This window comes from Natator depressus, chromosome 1 (assembly GCF_965152275.1).
Source record: "Natator depressus isolate rNatDep1 chromosome 1, rNatDep2.hap1, whole genome shotgun sequence".
Classification (NCBI taxonomy): domain Eukaryota; kingdom Metazoa; phylum Chordata; order Testudines; family Cheloniidae; genus Natator; species Natator depressus.
The window spans coordinates 115,462,369-115,478,013 of NC_134234.1; positions in this window are offsets into that span (position 1 = coordinate 115,462,369).

Sequence of the window (15,645 nt, forward strand, 5' to 3'; positions counted from 1 at the left end):
AAAAACCTATTTCCATAGGACAATACCTAGCCCAAATTCATCTCCACAGAAGCTGGGCTATTGTGACTTCTTCAGCTCCTGAGCTACTAGGCATGGAGAGCTTGTTCCCACTCATTGAAATTCAAAGGAGAACTTCCATTACATTCATCGGGAGCAGGCCCAAAGTCTGCTACCTTTTCCAAGGTGGTACCTCCACTTTGTAGCCTTACATAAATGTCCTATTCCCATGAGTGAAATCACAGCATGTACACTGAAGCACCTGATTTCCTGAAGTGCTGGGACCACTTGTTCTTCCCTAGCTAACCGGACGTGAATCAAACAGGGAAGAAATGTGGAAGCTTCCTACACTCAAACCAGTAATTAGCTAAAACAGTGGCTCTCACCTTTCCAGACTACTGTACCCCTTTCAGGAGTCTGATTTGTCTTGCGTAACCCAAGTTTCAGCTCACTTAAAAACTACTTGCTTACAGAATCGAACATAAAAATACAAAAGTGTCACAGCACACTATTATTGAAAATTTGCTTATTTTCCTTTTTACCATATAATTATAAAATAAATCAATTGGAATATAAATATTGCACTTACATTTCAGTGTACAGTATATAGAGCAGTACAAACAAGTCATTGTCTGTATAAAATTTAAGTTTGTACTGACTTAGCTAGTGCTTTTTAAAACAAGGCAAATATCTAGATGAGTTGATGTACCCCCTGGAAGACCTCTGCATACCCCCAGGGGTATGTGTACACCTGGCTGAGAACCACTGAGCTAAAAAACAAGTTACATGAATAATAAGGTTCCATACTCTATCCTGAATTGAATATAAAGACTCAGGGATTATGCATAAAAACTAATGCAAGATTTGTTCCTTGTTTAATTCTTTGTGTTTATATCAGGTTGCATATCTTCTAGCTGAACCTTTTTTTCTCTAGAGGCAGGCATCCTAACCCGGTGAGATACAAAAAATCATAGACAGCCTTTGAAAAGGGTAGTGAAAATGCGGACAGCTACCTAAGCTTTGAAACTGAAATCTGACAATTTATGGTTCTTAAATCCTATTCCTTTTTAGCAGATCACACCAGCATGATGAGTGGAACTTCTGATACAGAATCAGGGGCACCATTTAATATCTACTCTATTTAAACCTCACTTTCTCATCCATTCCTTTAGTAGCACAGTTTTGTTGCTGCTGCTGCTGTTTTTCCTTCTTAGCAGCACATTTTAAGAGTTTCCACTCTTGATTCAAACTATTCTTTGAAATAGGCAGAAGAGTGTTCAGGGAGGTTAAGGTACAGAGTGGTATGCAAAATACTTCATAATATCTGGTCTTGTGACTGAGTGTGTCTTGCCTATGAGGAACAACTATTAATCTCAGACTGCTAGACCTGAATGCTTCTCTTGGGTTTCTTCCACTCATGCTAGCAAATTGTAGCACCTGAGCCACGTTATCTGCAACCATCTTCATGTCACAATCAGGAAAAATGTGGGAGGGAATTGTTTCCACTGGCATTTGTCTTATAAAAAGAGATTCTTTCAAAAGTTGTGATGTTCAGAAAGCAATGAAAAAAACTATTTTTAAAATTTGGTACTAGAACAAACCAAGGGAATATTTCCTGTCAATAAAACATCAGGTCCGATATCTGAAGAATACAGGAAAACTCACCAGACCAAGTGACATGTTAATAACAGGGAATGACAGGTTTCCAGATGAAACTAGGAAAAAACAATTCTTATTACTTTATATTAGGCCTCAATCCAGCAAAGCATTTAAACATATGCTTAAAATTATGCATACTCATGAGCATTTTGCTGAATTGAGACTTTAAAGACTGAAGAGGGAAGAATGCTCAGCGGCTCTGTGTGAACTGCAGACTTGAGGGGAACACTAGAAGAGGCAAGGGAGTTTAAATCTCTTTATCAGCACCGATTTGCTGCCCAATGGATAATATGCAGTCAAGAAGTTAGCATTTCTGAGTTGGTGAATAAGGGACCTGCAATCCAAATTTCTTAGTAAGCGACCATTCCTGCTGCCGTTACAATGATTTTAAGGAGAATATAACATACCGGAGCCTTGGGGTATGTTATATTCCTTGTTGCATGGCATTAGCTGGCCTGATTAAACTAGCCCAGGGGTGGGCAAGCTGAGACCTGGGGGGCCACATCCGGCCATCCAGATGTTTTAATCCAACCCTGAAGCTCTTACTGGGGAGTGGGGTCCAGGGCTTGCCCCGCTCCAGCACTCCAGCCAGGGAGTGGGGTCAGGGGCTTGCCCCACTCTGTGTGGCTCCCGGAAGCAGTAGCATGTCCTCCCTCTGGCTCCTATGTGTAGGGGCAGCCAGGGGGCTTCGCACGCTGCCCCCGCCCAAGCGCCTGTGAACGGGGCAGCATGCACTGCCGCCTGGCTGCGCCTCCACATAGGAGCCCAAGGGAGGACATGCCGCTGCTTCTGGGAGCTGCTTGAGGTAACTGCTGCCCAGAGCCTGCACCCCTGACCCCCTCCTGCACCCTGACCCCCTCCTACAGCCCAACCCCTCTGACCCAGCCCTGATTGCCCTCCCACCCTCTGAACCCCTCAGTCCCAGACCAAAGCATCCTCCTGCACCCCCAACCTCTCATTCCCAAGCCCACCCCAGAGCCCGCACCCCCAGCTGGAGCCCTTCCCCTCCCCCCTGCACCCCAATCCCAGCCCAGAGCCCCTTCCCACACCCTGAACTCCTCATTTCTGGCCCCACCCCAGAGCCTGCACCCCCAGCCGGAGCCCACACCACAACCCCCAATTTCGTGAGCATTCATGGCCCCCCATGCAGTTTCCATACCCAGATGTGGTCCTCGGGCCAAAAAGTTTGCCCACCCCTGAACGAGCCCTTCTATAAGCCAGTCTGATTCTGTGACATTTCTAGGGTGCCAAGGCTCAGCAAAGACAGTCACAATGAGGTCTCAGAGCTACCAGCTGTTCAATAGTGTGTCATAGTATATATGTAGGTTACCGATCTGGTAAGTGGAAGACAAACTTCGAAAGGAGAAAAAATGAATAATCTGTGCCGGGGGAATTACTGAATGAGCAGTTAGGAAACTGACAGTGAGCTGGAGCGGGGGTCCGGGGGGATTCCCCTGGCTCATACACACTGAAAACCTTGCTTACGGGCTCAGAGCCAGGCAAGCAGCATATTGTCCCAAATCAGTTCGGAGGCAGGCACACAGAGGACGCTACAAGCGAATACATCCGCACGGATCTGCGCTCGCACAGGGGACCGCGGTAGCGGGGCTCTCTGCTCCACGGCGAGCCAGCCGCCTCCTGCCCATGCTTCGCTCGGCGGGGCCCAGGAGCGTTCCGCCTTCCGGGCGAGGGCGGGGGGCTGCAGGACGGGCTAGCTCGGGCTGCCACCTCGCTGAAGAAGTTGCGGTGGTTTTGGCCCGGCCCGGCCTGGGCAGAGTCGGGGGGGTTCCCTAGCGACAGAGGGGTTCCCACGCTGTAGGTTCAGCGGCGCCCCTTCAGCACCAAAGGGCTTCACCCACCCGCCATCCCCAGCCCGGGAACTCGCTCTCTCACCGGCTCCTGCGGTGCTGCCAGCGCCCCGGAGCGGGGAGCGGCCAAAGAGGAGAAACCCGGCCTGACAGGGAGACGCGCTTCACGCGCGGGCCGGGAGGAGAAGCGCCCTGAGCAGGGAGGGGAAGCGCCGAGCGCCCCGGGAACTGCAGAGGCGCCCGGGCAGGGAGCGGGCCCCGGGGCCGAGCCTCTGGGGCTGCCAGCCAGGAAGGAGCCGCCTGCACGGCGGCGGCAAAGCGCCCGCGTCCTGCCGAGGCTCCGGGCGTCACCGGGGGGCGCCCCAGCCAGAGCGCTGCTGCCTGCCCCGGGCAAGGCGCCCCGCTAGGCGGGAACTGCAGTCCGCGGGCAGCCCGGACCAGCCGCGCTTTGCTGCGCGGAGCCCTGGCCTCTGCGGCCGCTCTCAGTGCCAAGGGGCCCCGGCCTGGGCCCGGCACCACTTGCTTTACCGATTAACGTTACAGGCTGCGTTATTATGCGGTGTTATTAGCCCACCACGTCCAGCTGGGGAAACTGAGGTCCAGTCTCCACCCGAGTACAGGCCAGTCAGGGGCCCCGCGACTTGACTGGAGGTGGCGGTGCGGGCTTCGGTCTCAGCCACAGCAGCTATTCGCACCGAGGCAGGGGCCAGTGCCGCTCGAACCGGGTCTGTGACTCCAGCCTCCTGGAGCTGGAGGGCTGGAAGGGATGCTGAGGACTCGTCCAGACCTAGGGTGGCCAACTTCCCAACGTCTCAAAACCGAGCACCCCCACCCCAAGGCTCAGCTCACCATAAAGAGAAGAGGGAGGCGGAAGGGGGACCGTGTCTCTCCTGCTCCGGCCAGCAGCAGCTCGAGGCAAAGAGTTCTCAGGGAGCTTCCTGCTGCCGTGGGAGGTTCCTGGAGGTATGTCTGACCAGGCCCCGGGCAGCAGCCTGTACAGGAGAAGCGTCCTCCCCAGCCAGGCTGGGAGGGGACTAGCGGCTGAGGTGCCTCCAGCTCTGCCCCTCCCTGGCTCTAGGGCCAGCGCTTGGGGGCTAAAGGGGCTTTCGGCTGGTGGGAGCAGGGGCACAACAGACTTGCAGTGGCTGGACTTTTGGTGTCTGGTCAATACTTCTGACCAGAGACTGTACCGGGTCCCCTTAAAACCGGACTTTCCCATCAAAAACTGGACCCCAGGCAACCCTATCAAGGTCAGACCCCAGTGCTGAGTGAGGCAGGACCAAGTAAATTCACACCATCCCTGACGTGTTTTGCTAACTTATTCTTAAAACCCTCCGCTGACGGGTTTCACAACCTCCCATGGAAGCCTATTCCAATGCTTAACTATCCTTAGCGTTAGAAAGTTTTTCCTAAACCCTTGCTGCAAATTAAGCCCATTACTTCAGTGGACATGGAGAACTATTGATCATCATGCTCTTTACAACAGCCCTTAATATATGTGAAGACTGTTATCAGGTTCCCCCTCAGGCTTCTTTTCTCAAGACTAAACATGCCCAGATTTTTTAACCTTTCCTCATAGGTCATATTTTCTAAACCGTTTTATCATCTTTGCTGTTCTCCTCTGGGACGCTCCAATTTGTTCCTTTTTCTTGAAGCATGGCATCCAGAACAAGATACGGTACTCCAGCTGAGCCCTCACCAGTACCAAGCAGAACAGGAAAATTACATATCTGGTCTTACATTCAACGTTCCTGTTTCCATCCCAGAATGATATTAGCCTTTTTTGCAGCTGCATCACATGGTTGACTCATATTCAATTTGTGATCGATTGTAACCCCCAAATCATTTTCAGCGATACTACTGCCTAGCTAGTTATTCCCCATTTTGTAGTTGTGCATGTGATTTTTCCTTTGTCAGTGAAGCACTTTGCCGTTGTCTTTGTTGAATTTCATCTTGTTGATTTCAGACCAGTTCTCCAATTTGTCAAAGTCATTTTTATAAGCATACTCTCCAGTCCATTATCCAAGTCATTAATAAAAATATTGAATAGTACAGGACAGATCCTTGTGGGATCTCAAGAAATATACACAGTCCTCCCAGTTTGACTACAAACCATTGATAACTACTCTTTGAGTATAGTGTTTCAACAAGATGTGCATCCACTTTATAGTAATTTCATATAGACCACATTTCCCTAGTTTGGTTATGAGAATGTCATGGGATTGTGTAAAAAGACTTACTAAAATCAGGCTATATCATGTCTATTGCTTACCCCCATCCACTAGGCCAGTAACCGTATCAAAGTTATACTAAAGGTTTTCCTACACTTAAAACACTACAGCAGCACAGCTGTGCCACTGTAGTGCTTCAATGTAGATAATAGCTACACAGACGGGACTGGTTCTTCCCTCTGCATAGATAATCCACCTCCTCAAAAGGCAGTAGCTAGGTTGATGAAAGAATTCTTCCATCAACCTAGCTCTGTCTACACAGGGACTTAGGTCATCTGAATTATGCTGCTTTGGGGTGTGGATTTTTCACATCCCTGATCAACGTAGTTAAACCATCTTAATTTTCTAGTGTAGGCCAGGCCTAAAGTATTGACAGGACCTAAAAAACAGAGAAACTTAAAACATTTAGACAGGTCTGTCACCATTGGTCTAGCATGGATGCTAGCAATAGTGGAAACTGTAATACAGATGGTCGTGTCATCTAGGGCATGGCTACACTGGAAACTTCAACGTGCTGCCACAGGAACACTCCCGCGGCAGCGCTTTGAAGTGCGAGTGTGGTCACGGGCGAGCGCCGGGAGAGAGCTCTCCCAGCGCTCCTGGTAATCCACCTCCCTGAGGGGATGAGCTCCGAGCACTTGGAGCGCGGCTCCCAGCACTTGAAGCCTGTCTACACAAGCACTTTAAAGCACTCAGACTTGCTGCTCTCAGGGGGTTGATTTTTCACTCCCCAGAGCCAGCAAGTTAGAGCGCTATAAAATGTAAGTGTAAAGAAGCCCTTAGACCTGCTCTGAGCAGGAGTAGATTACACAATGGTCAAATGGCCTGTGGTCAGTCTACACCTCCCCAAGCAGCTTAGGTCATGGTCAATGTAATCAGGTCGACACAGTGATAGGGTAGATACTGTGTTACTTATGTCAGCTGTTACTGGCCTCCAGGAGCTGTCCCACAATGTGCCACACTGACAGCTCTGGACACTGTTGTGAATTCCGCTAGGGGTCCCGGGGTCAGGTAGCCATCTCTCCTCTTTAAAGCCCCACAAATTTTTGAAATTCCTTTTTGTGGTTGCCCAACTTGGTGAGTACACCTAGCAACTCTCCATTGTTGAGTGCAACTGCCCAGCCGACCATGCCAGCTACACGCTACAGATGTGCTCCTGCCTGGAGTACATAGGACGTATTGGCTCTCCTGGGCCTGTGGGGAGAAGAGGCTGTGCAGGTACAGCTCCAACCCAACAGTAGAAACGTGGACATCTACGAGCGGATTGCTCAGGGGATGCAGGAGAAGGGGTATAACAGGGACCAGCAGCAGTGCCACATGAAAGCCCAGGAGCTGTGCAAGCATACCAGAAGGCCAGGAAGGCCAACAATCGATCCAAAGCTGACCTGCAGACCAGCCGCTTTTACACAGAACTGCAAGTCATCCTCGTTGGAGACCCCACCACCATGTCCAACAGCACCGTGAGTACTTCCGAAGAGCCCGAATCACAGGCCCCTGCCTTGAGTAGGGAAGAAGAGGAGGAGGAGTATTGGAGACAGGCGACTGGGAAAATCCAGCTGCGCAGTGAGCTAGAATATGTTTTTGAGGGTGAGCCTCATGCAGGGGAAGGAACCTCTGGTAAGTATGCAGTTTGCTTTGAAATTACATAGATGGAACCCCCAAAGTAGCAGGAGACATCTGTTAATTTACTCTTCTTTTATTTGTGCTAGAAAAGGTAGTGAAAAAATTAAGAGAAGTAGAGTTGCTATCTACTTTTCATTCCCCTCTAGGGTTAGGCAGAGGGGGCCACACAAAGCAGTTTGTTTATGTGGACCAGGATGTCCTATGAATCCTTCATAGGATTCTAGATGAAACTTTCATGGAGGTACTCTGCAGTTCTCTGCTGTAGGTTTCTGGGAGGGCTGCCTTATTTCTTCTGCTGCGGAACGACACTTTCCCACACCATTCAGCAATTCAGGCACCATTGCAATACACAGGATAGCAGCATATGTGCCCAGGGAGCATCAGGGCACCAGCACCAGCTGGGCTTTCTCTGCCTCTGTTACCCTCAGGAGTGAGATATCAGCTAAAATTACCTGTGTAAAATGGTGCCAGTATTCAGTTCTATTGCCCTATACAACCATAATTATGCCAGCAAGCTATTCCACCCTCATTTTCCCAACACTCCGCCCCGCCTCCCTCCCCCACGTTCTGTCAATCCCAAACAGAATTGAAAATGTGGTGCTTGCAACTTTTGGGGAATGAGGGGAGTGAGTTCAGTATCTTAAGTTTCAGTTTCTGTCATGAATACACTGACAATGGTGCCTATGTGTGTTGTGTCTGCAGCTGCTGACGTTGTAGCCATCAGTATCTCCACCTCCACACCCTCAGAATGACTAAGCCAGACAAAGAGGGAAAAGAAGAGGACTTGGGATGACATGTTCCAGGAGATCCTGCAAGCCAGTCCTGCATCAGAGAATTGAGACCAGGACCTGGAGGATCACACTGGCAGACAGCCTGGAGAAGGACAGAGTGGGGAGGAGAAAGGAGCAGGAAAAGGAGAGGGAGGTGTAGCAGGACATGCTTGCGCTTTTCAGACAGAACAGAGATGCTGCAGACTTTGGTGGATCTGCAGGTTCAATAATCCTGTGCTCACCTCCCTCTGCAGTCCACAGAGATCTCAATATTGAGACCTCCCTATACCCCCCCCCAACATTCCACGTAACCTCAGTGGTCAGAGCACCATGCTCACCACTCCACCCAAGGGGACTTTAAAGACAATCGCAGCTTCACATACAGTGACCTGTGAAAGCCATTGTTGATGTAGGTGTACCTGAAATTGAGTTTTTCTTGCCCCTTCATAAGTTCTGTTCCCTTAATTTATCAAGTTTAAAATGTTTTTTTTAATTGCCTGGTTCATGTTACAGCATAAAATTCTATTTTTGGAACAAAATTAATCTTTATTAATTATTAATTATTATTAAATAATATTATTATTTAATCTTTATATGCTGTCTGGTGCTGAACGGTCTGACACCCACCAATTAACTATTACTTCATTTTGTCAGAGAACCCATAACATCATTCACAGACAATATTAACAGGTGCATTGACAATGTTATATTCCTACATACAGAGCAGACACTGCAAGATTCATACCAGGGTGCAAAAGAGCAAGGCCAGGTCAGCACACTACAACAACACACACTACTCTGGCTCACTATTAAAATGGTCTTTCAAAGCCTGCCTGAGCCAGATAGCTCTGCATTGAGAGCTTCTAACAGCCCTTGTATCTGGCTGTTCAAATTCAGCAGACAGCTGCTCCATCTCTGTCCTCCACCCCAGCGGACACATTTCCCCCTTTGCTTCACAGATATTATTCAGGACACAGCAGGCAGCTATAATCATTGGGATATTTTTCTCACTGAGGCCCAGTCTTGTACGAAAACAATGCCAGCAACCCTGCAAATGACCAAAGGCACATTCAGCTGTCATCCTGCACCTTCTGAGCATGTATAGTTGAAGTGTTTCTTGGTGCTGTTGAAGTGGCCAATATATGGCTTCATGAAGCATGGGAGCAAGGGTCTTCCAGGATCACTACTGGCATTTCAACATTCCCAATGGTAATCTGACGGTTGCAAAAAAAAAGTCCCTGCTTGCAGCATTCTGAACAGTCCTGTGTTCTTAAAGATGCACACATCATATACCTTCCCTGACCAGCCCACACTGATGTCGGTAAAGTGTCCCTGGTGATCCACCAGAGCCTGCATTACCATAGAAAAGTAGCCTTTTCTGTTGATGTACTCTGTGACGAGGTGGTCTGGTGCTAAAATAGGGATATGTGTGCCATCTATCACCCCTCGACAGTTAAGGAACCCCATTGCTGCATAATTATCCACCATGTCCTGCACATTGCCCAGAGTCACAGTCCCGCATAACAGGAGGCAATTAATGGCACTGTACACTTGCATGACAATGTCCCTTGCAGTGGATTTCCTGACTTCAAATTGATTCCTGACTGGTCGGTAGCAATCTGGTGTTGCAAGTTACCATTGTGCAATTGCCACTCGCTTTTCAATTGTTAATGTGCCTGTTATTTTGGTGTCCCTTTGCAGGAAGGCTGGGGCAAGTTTGCAGGAATGTGGCCTTGCACAGCCAAAAGTTCTGCAGCCTCTGCTCATTATCCCAAACCTACAGGACAATGCAATCCCACCAGTCAGTGTTTGTTTCTTGGGCCCAGAACCGGCACTCCATCTCCAGCTGCTTCATGAATGCCACTAACAACTTTGAATTGTTTCTTTCTGTGTGCCACAGCAACCTAACCTCCAAGGAACCATCATGCTCCTCACGGCTCCTCTTGTGGCTCTGCAAATACTGGAGGATCATGCACCCTGTGCTTGCAACGCTCATGACAATAGCGCAGAGCTGTGCACGCTCCATGCTTCTGTTGGAAATGGCAAACAGTGGGGAGGGACACGCAGGTTTGTGCAGTTTTTGAAAAGAAGGTGTAATATACTATGGAAGGCAGATGAAATTATGGGATGGAGAACACTGCATTATGGGAAATTGATCGCATGCTTTCAATTACCCCTGGTTGGCATTGCAAAAACTTTCCAAAACACGCTGTGCTGGATGGTGGCAAGTTGCACAGTGGAATACCTACCTACACTGCACTGCTCTCTGCATTGATATAAGAACTCCTGGTGAGGATATGCGCTGCTGACACAAGGTGCAAAGTGTTGAAATGTACAAGTGATGTAATAACTGTGGCAGCTGTATGCCAGCGTAACTGAGGTTGACATAATTTTGTAGTGTAGATATGGCCTCAGTGTAAGTGACTTACTCAGGGCTTGTCTACACAGGAAAGTTATACTAGTATAAGCTAAGATATGAAATTAAACCAATATAGTTATACCAGCATAACTCCCAGGATGGACACATTCCAGTATAAGATAGCCAGTTTTAGCTTACTTCATTTGACTGCATGCCTGTCTCACTGTAGGCATGGAGGGATTAAACCTGACACCTGTCACCTGCCATGGCCTGCATCAGGAAAGCCACATGTGGGCCACTAATAGGTGAATGGCAGCAATAAGCCCATTCAAAAGACACAAGATGGGAAGGAACTTCAGGGTGAATGTGAGAGTTATTGGCATGAGCCAGAGAAACAGACGTGTATGAGGAAACATTTTTGAGTTTGGCAGAGTTTAGTTGCTCAGGGATGGGGACTGGGTTAGGTGATCAGGGGGGTAGTGGAACATAGCAGGGGAAGAGAAGAGTGTAGGGAAAGCTCAGGTAGTCAGATAAGGTGGGGCAGGTGGAACCCAGCCAGGTAGCGCCAGGAAGCGGGGAGGGAATTCTCAGGAAGTGGGAAAAGGGCTGGGTCAGAGCTAGCAAGCAGGGAGGATCACCAGTGGATGGAAGAGGGAGTAAGAAGGGGGCTGGACTGCTGCGTTGAGGAGGAGAGGCCAGAGAGCAGAAAATCATTTGGAACAGCTACATAGTACTATTCCTAATAGAGATGAAAGCGACAGTGCGAATGGAGACACGTGCTGAGCTGGAGGGGGCATGGAGATACCCATACCCACACCCTCACACCTCCCAGCAGCTTCCTTGGGCTACTTGAGCAAGTCTGCATACAGAGATATAGGCTGACCCAGAAGTCCATCCATGACCTCTGCAAATGGCCCAACAATAATCTCTACACCATCCTACAATGGAGCCAGGCACTCCTAGAGCCCATCAGGGTCACCCCTGCCTTGGGTATTCTGGCTACTGGATCATTACAGAGACTCATAGGCCAGACCACAGGAATAACCCAGTCCACTGCCTCCTACATAGTGCACCAATTCCTGAGGTCCTGCTGAACTACACCCTTGACTACATCTGTTTCCCAATGCATAGTCAAACGCATCAGAGGAATAAGTGGGCATTTGATAGGTTTGTCGCTGCATTTCCCATCTGTACTCAGAGTTGAGGGTGGCACTTATGTCACCATAAGGAAGCTGAGCATAGATGTATACACTTACATCAATAGATATACCACGTACACTCTCAATACAATGGCTGACTGCAATGCACAACTCCTGTTCACGGATGTCATGGCCTGGATCCTGCTATGACTCTCACATCTGGGCGATATCAGGACTCTCAAGGCACTTCATCAAAGAGGAGCTCCCAGCAGGGTGGCTGCTAGATAGGAAATTCACACACACCCTTGGCCCAAACATACACAGCACATCACCCCTTCCTTCCGTGACCAAGCACACCTTATATGAGCACCCCTCACCCCAGCTTAAACAATGCCTGCCACAACCATCCCAGCCCATTGCCAATCACTACAGCGCAAGAGATGCATAACAATATGGGTTCTTTCCCCTTGCTTCACATGTTTCCTTCACAGGAGATAGACAATATCATAGGCGCCAACTCCATGGGAACTCTGGGGCTGGAGCACCCACGGAAAAAAACAGTGGGTGCTCAGCACCCACCAGCCACCCACCAATCAGCTGTTCAGTGGACCCCACCAATCAGCTCCTCCCTCTTCTCCCCCAGTGCCTACCACCCACCGCCAATTAGCTGTTTGGTGCCAGGCAGGAGGCACTGGGGCGGGGAGGAGTGGGACAGGAAGAAACGGAGCAAGGGTGGGGCCTGGGGCGGAGCGGGGGTGAAGCACCCCCAGGGAAAGCTGAAAGTCGGTACCTGTGGACAATATCCCACACAATCATGGCTCATGATTCCATTGTCAACCCTCAGACTGAAGCCAAAACCCATTATCATCATGCCCACTAAACCACTCAGCCAGCAATAGTGAGAGAGCCTTTGGCATCCTAAAGATTCAGTGGAGGTGTCTCCATCTGTCTGGTGGCACACTGCCAGGTAGGTCAATGGGATATTCCTGGCATGCTCATCTTGCATACTATAGTAGTGCAACACGGAATACCTGTAATGTATAGGAATTGGGAAGTACCCCTTTAAATAGTTGGGAAGCCATGTAGTGGGCCTCCCTGTCTTCTATTGCAGAAGCTACTAAGTGCTTATGGTATGGAGCAACAATGTATATATATTAAAAACATTTATTTGGAACACAACTGTGTCTGTGTGGTTTCCTCATAGTCTTAATGTTTGTGTAGAGAGGGAAGACACATCCTCTATCTATAATATGAGGAGAAGGGGGTGCATTAGGGGATGTTCTCTGCAAACCACTGCTCATTTTTTTAGATTTTTGGGCTGGTGGCAGCAATCGCAGCATGTTTGGAGCACTGCGCCAGGGTGCAGGGCCTGCTTGGAAAGATGGGCTGGGATGGGGTCACCCAACCCCGCTCTGACCTCGCATGTACAACTGGGTCATTACCATATAGGAGCAGGACTTCCAGAGACAGATTGGTTCAATTGACCCTGAGTAGGCTGCTGGAAGGGAGGGGGTCAGGGTTACAGAGCCAGGGGTTAGATTTACAAAGGTGATTGTGTTCCGGGGGCAAGGAATAGACACACAAGGGTGCTAGCATGGTGGGTAAGGACTGGTAAAAGAGAAGGGATTGGGTGCTTTGGCATGGCCTGAGAAACAGAGGTACATGGGGGCTAAGGAAAGGCATAGGTACAGGTTCTTGGTGGGTTACCAGGATGTGTCACATGGTAGGGAAGGACTGGCTTAGGGCATGTCCATACAGCAAGTTAGCACATGGCATCCTGGGGTGTAAATCTACAGTACTCCAAGGTGCCACGCACTAACTGCCACATGGACCTTGCTGCTGAGCACTAAAAGCTCTCTAGTGTGCTTTGCATACTGCTGTTTCAAATCAGAGTAACTCAAAGTGCACTAGGGAATTTTTACTGCACAGTAACTGTCCACAGGGACAGTTACTGTGCAGCCTTCTGGAGTGCTGTAGATTTACAACCCAGCTTGCCATGCTCTAACTCTACCTACAAACAAGTCCTTAGTCTGCAGGAGACGTTGAGTGGTGGTGACAGGCTAGTTCACTGATGGACTGCACTGAGGGAAGAATGAGCCAAAGCAGGAGCATGTGCTTGATGCTGAATCTATGCATGGATGGGTGCCCCATCAGGAGAAACACACGACAATAGGTACAAGGTGGTTAGTAGTGTGCCTGGGTCTGTGATATCATCCAGAGCCTCAGTCTGGCTCTCCTACTTATCATGCATAGCAGTAATGGCCTGTCACACCCCACACAACTGACCACAGATCTGACCCTTGGCTGCATTAATAGTCCTGATTTTGATCTCACAGTGAGTTCTCATTTACACTAGTGTCAGAGAAGAATCAAGTCCAATGTTCTGAGTCCACAGAGAACACAACTGCCTTATAACAGAAAAGCAACCTGACTATAGCAAATAATCCACTCTTCAGGACTGCAACATGATCTGATCATCATGAAAATCAAACTGAGACTGAAAAATGTGCCACATTGAGACAGCCATGGTCACCTGATTAAACATCTGGTGGACGTTATTTGCTTTAAATGAGTTTTCACACCATTTTTTTCTTTTCTATTCAAGATTCTTTTCTATCTAAGCAGAAGGGCTAACTTTTAAAACTGGAACGTGAGAACTTAGTTGCAAAACAACTTCTGTGTTAAATAACAACACATCCTAGAGTCATGACCACAGGAAAAAACAGTTCTTTGCCTTTAGCCTGCAATATTCGGTTAGTCTATCCTCCCATCTCTGCATCCAGTCATTTCTCAGTCTCAAGTAGGCATTAACTCATGTTAAAGGTCTGTTGCAATATTGCCAGCCCCAGGTGTTCTAAAACCAGGCCCCCAACTCATGACAGTGGCTTAATAACCATGAGATTTTAAACAAATAATAAATTATGGGTTCTTTTTATTTGCCTTCTGCTTTCTGACCCTTTAAGGTTCATTTTTTGAGCTTTTCTCCACAACTAGATGGGCTAGAAACTTACTTTTTACAAAATTAATAAATAAAAGCTGAGATTATCACAAAAGAAAATGATTCCCCAAGGCCTAGGCTTTAAGAAAGCCAGCAAATATTACACGAGTTGGTAACATTTTGCTTGAATGGGCCTATCACAAGAGTTTAACTTTTTCAACATATGAATGGATCAGCGACATACAATTCCCTTTGTATATTAACTCTTCTATAAAAAGTCTCTGACTACATTATCTTCAAAATGAAACTTTTCCCAAGGCTGAGAAATAGAGATGCTATTACCACACAAATGATATTTACCTGTTACACTTACCTTCAGCATAGAAAACAGTTCCTTTGGTAGTCAATCACTGCACAACAGAGTCCACAGTGATGTGAATTAAAGTAAGCTGTAACTTTATGGTACCAAATTTATAGTTTTTAGATCATGACAAATATGTGGCATATAGAAAAATACACATCAGAAAATGTGCCTGATTTACCATTGCATTACTGCAGTTTTACTGACATAATTCAAGTGAAATCAATGGCCAGATCCATTGATATGCTGTGGCTGCTTTGTGCTACTCAGCAATGCAAAGCATCGCAACCATACCAGTGAATCTGGCTCAGTGGAGTTACAACTGTATAAAGCTGGAGTACTGCAGTGGTAAATCAGGCCTCGGGTGTTTAACATGTTTGTACAAGGGTTTATACACATTAAATACATGTAAAGGATACACAGCGTAAATTGTAGTACACAGGTTACGAAACCAACTCGGTTCATGTTAGCAGGTATCTCGGGTGAAACTCTGGCTCCACTGAAATCAATGGGAATTTTACCGTTAACTTCAACAGGGCCAGTATGTCGCTCCTCATTTCTCCATCTCTACCTTCTGTTGTTGCTTCAGCTGGAGCACACCCTTGTGAGATGTATCATATCCAAAGATGAGAAGGCACAACTAGTTGTATCACATCATATAACTTCCATGCCTTGGAGGCAAACGACTTTTCTTTTGCAAGGGGTATTTTATTCTTTATTGAGCTAGTGGACCTAGTACCTCAAAAGCCCTGTCTGCTCT